The sequence below is a fragment of the Scomber scombrus genome, chromosome 17 (assembly GCF_963691925.1).
Source record: "Scomber scombrus chromosome 17, fScoSco1.1, whole genome shotgun sequence".
In the NCBI taxonomy this organism is placed as follows: domain Eukaryota; kingdom Metazoa; phylum Chordata; class Actinopteri; order Scombriformes; family Scombridae; genus Scomber; species Scomber scombrus.
Window position 1 is genome coordinate 1,747,362 of NC_084986.1, and position 4,085 is coordinate 1,751,446.

Consider the following 4,085-nt stretch of genomic DNA (forward strand, 5'->3'; position numbering starts at 1 on the left):
AACAATGTTTTAGATCTTTGAGTTCAGCTCATGAAAAATGGGAGCAAAACCAAAAGTGTTGCGTTCATATTTGTGTTCAGTATATATGCAAACATTATAAACGTATTCAGTGTATGCAGTTTATTACTAAGACATTTATTGTAAAGAACTGTTAACATACACCATTAAAATGCAGTTTAGTTTAAGCAAATGTCTTTTTATGCTAATGCAGAATTATCTGGACTTATGTTGCAGCTTTCTCTGCATTAATTTGGTCTTAGCCGGCTGACATGTTTTAATTTTGAGCTGCACAATTAAAGCTCTGATGAGTTTAACACTTACCTACACTGCTGTTTAACCCTCCTGTTGTCCTCGAGTCAAGGAAGGAAGGGATGAGGAAGGGAGGAAAGAAGGAAGAAAAGGAGTAAGGAGGGAGGAAGGAATGAAAGAAAGAAGTAAGGAGGGGAGGGAGGGAGGGAGGAAATCAGGAAGGAAAAAAGGAAAGCAGTAAGGAGGGACGGAGGGAGGAAAGAAGGAAGGAAGGCAGGAAGGAAAGGAGTAAGGAGGGAGGAAGGAATGAAGGAAAGAAGTAAGGAGGGAGGGAGGGAGGAAATCAGGAAGGAAGGAAGGAAAGGAGTAAGGAGGGAGGGAGGGAGGAAATCAGGAAGGAAGGAAGGAAAGGAGTAAGGAGGGAGGGAGGGAAGAAGGAAGGAGGAGAGGGAGGAAGGAAGGAAGGGAGGGAGAAAGGGAGGAAGGAAAGGAAGAAGGAATGAAGGAAAGGAGTAAGGAGGGAGGGAGGAAAGACGGAAGGAAGGAAGGAAAGGAGTAGGAAGGAAGGAAGGAAGGAAGTGAGGAAAGAAGTATGGAAGGAGGAGGGAGCAAAGAAAGAGGGAAGGAAGGGAAGAACAAAGGAAAAAATAAAGAAAGAGGGAGGAAGGAAGGAAAGAAGGAAAGAAGGAACAGTCAAAACAGACGGGGTCAATTTGACCCAGGAGGAGGGCAGGAGGGTTTTAACAGGTTATATTTGTCTGGTATAACAATAGGTGGGTAATTTGGGGCATTTGGTAGCCAGTTTGAATCCATATTGCACAAAAATCTCCTGCTACTGTGTCCTCAGGCCTCTCCTTTTCATGGTTCTGTGTGTGTGTGTGTGTGTGTGTGTGTGTGTGTGTGTGTGTGTGTGTGTGTGTGTGTGTGTGTGTGTGTATGTGTGTGTTTGTGGATAGGCTAAATACAAGATTATAATTTCCCCTTTTGTAATAATAAAACAATTTTCTATTCTAACCTGTAAAAATAGCAGAAGCACTTAGAGTGATTGTGACTGCTGGGGGAAAATAATCAGTGTGTTTCCTTTCAAAAAGAGACCAAATAATAAATGTACTGAACAGATTTCAATTTACTTTAGATATGCCTCGGATAGACGATTTAATCCTGATTTTACAGGAATAGTAATCTATTTAAAATTGCTTCCTTCAATTTAAAGGAAGTAATTGAAATGTTATTTGTGCTCTAAAGGAGAAAACAACATCACCTTCATGGCTCAGGAGTCACACAGACAGGAAGCCGCTGTGCTACACGGTTAATATTATAATGTTAAGCTATTATAGTAAATAAAAGTACAGACGCTGATATTAACATTAATGTTTGTTCTATACTGTTATTCTTAAAAGTTGTATAAGAAAGCCATTTTTGATTGGGTGGATAAAACTGTCTGCATTGATTTAACCCTCCTGTTGTCCTCGAGTCAAGGGAGGAAGGAAGGAAGGGAAGGAGGAAGGAAGGGAGGAAAGAAGGAAGGGATGAAGAAGGAAGGAAAGGATGTAGGGAGGAAGAAGGAAGGAAAGGAGGGAGGGAGGAAGGAAGGAAGGAAAGAAGGACAGAGGAAAGAAGGAAGGGAAGAAGGAAGGAAAGGAGGGAGGGAGGATGGAAGGGAGGAAGAAGGAAGGAAAGGAGGGAGGGAGAAGGAAGGAAAGGAGGGAGGGAGGGAGGGAGAGAGGAAGGAATGAAGGAAGGAAGAAAGGGGGATGGAGGAAAAGAAGGAAGGAGGGAGGGAGGGAGGGAGAAAGGAAAAGAGGAAGGAAGGAAAGAAGGACAGAAGAAAGAAGGAAGGTAGGCGGGAGGAAAGAAAGAGAGAAGGAGGGGAGGGAGGAACAGTCAAAACTGACGGGGTCAATTTAACCCGGGAGGACGACAGGAAGGTTAATATCACCGTTAGCAACAATGAGGAATAAAGTTATAAAATGTCTGAAACTCAGACGAGGAACATTTCTGAGCTGATTCCTCACAGTTTGTTTTGTTGTGTATATAAATAAAATGTTCTTGTTTTTTTTTAGCTTCAGACAGTCTGAACTACTGTAATCTCTTTTTCTTCACAGTGTTTTTTTCAGCACCATGTCTCTAAAAAAAAACTTCTTCACAGAAGGATAAGTTTTGATGACCTTAAAGGCTGAAGACTTTCTGCTCTCCAGGGAGCGTCAGCCGAGCAAACAACAGCCAACTTTACTCCAAACTGATTTATATCATTTTCGGCTCCTGTGAAAAGACGCTCGTCAGTTCTGCTGCCAACAGTCAGTAACCTACTTCTGTCTGTCGGAGTCGATCTCAGCTCAGAAAAGTAGCAGAGCCCTTCGACGTGTGTGGAAGTTTGGTATCGACTGTGAGTGTGACCACGAACCTTCCTGTCGTCCTCCCGGGTCAAATAGACCACGTCTGTTTTGACTGTTCCTTCCTTCTTCCCTCCTTCTCTCCTTCTTTCCTTCCCTCCTTCCTTCCTTCCTCCCTCCCTCCTTCTTTCCTTCCTTCCTTCATTCCTTCCTCCCTCCCCCCCTACTTCTCTCTTTCTTTTCTCCCCCCAACCTTCCTTCTTTCCTCTGTCCTTCTTTCCTTCCTTCCTCCCTTCCTCTTTTCCTTTTTTCCTCCATCCTTCCTTCTTTCCTTTCCTTCCTTCCTCCTTTCCTCCCTTCCTTCCTTCCTCCCTTCCTTCCTTCCGTCCTCCCCCCTCCCTCCTCCCTTCCTTCCTTTCCTTCCTCCCTCCCTTCTTTCCTTTCCTCCCTTCCTTCCTCCCTCCTTTCCTTCCTTCCTTCCTCCCTCCCTCCTTTCCTTCCTTCTTCCTTCCTCCTTTCCTTCCTTCCTTCCTCCCTCCTTTCCTTCCTTCTTCCTCCCTTAATTCCTCCTTTTCTCCTTTCCTTCCTTCCTTCATTCCTTCCTTCCTTCCTTCCTTCTTTCCTTCTTCATCCCTTCATTCCTCCCTTCCTTCCATCGATCCCCCTTCCCTCCTTTCCTTCCTTCTTCCTTCCTCCCTTCCTCCGTCCTTTCCTTCCTTCTTCCTTCCTTCTTCCTCCCTTCGTTCCATGTGTGGAAGTTTGGTATCGACTGTGAGTGGTTAAAGTTTAACAGCGGTATACAGCTATAAATGTACTGATGCATTATTCACTCTTTACAGTATGAATTATTCCTTCCTATGAATGAAGCTCAGTCTGATCTGATCAGGCCGACCACGAACTGTCAGAATCAATATGGTGGAAACTAGTTTAAATTGACCCCGTCTGTTTTGACTGTTCCTTCTTTCCGTCTGTCCCTCCTCCCTCCCTCCTTCTCTCTTTCTTTATTTCCTCTATCTTTCCTCCCTTCCTTCTTTCCTTCCTCCATCCCTCTTTCTTCCTTCCTTTCCTTCCTCCCTAGCTCCTTCTCTCTTTCTTTCCTCCCCCTACCTTCCTTCTTTCCTCTATCCTTCTTTCCTTCCTTCCTATCTCCTTCCCTCCCTCCTTCCTTCTTTCCTCCCTCCCTCCCTTCCTTCTTTCCTTCCCCCATCCCCCTTTCTTCCTTCCTTCCTTTCCTTCCTCCCTAGCTTCTTCTCTCTTTCTTTCCTCCCCTACCTTCCTTCTTTCCTCTGTCCTTCTTTCCTTCCTTCCTTCCTTTCTCCCTCCCTCCCTCCTCCCTTCATTCCTTCCTTCCTTCCTCCCTTCCTTCTTTCCTTTCCTCCCTTCCTTCCTTCCTGCTTTCCTTCCTTCCTCCCTCCTTTCCTTCCTTCTTCCTTCCTCCCTTCCTTCCTCCCTCCCTCCTTCCTTTTTCCTTCCTTCCTCCTACCTTCCTTCTTTCATCCATCC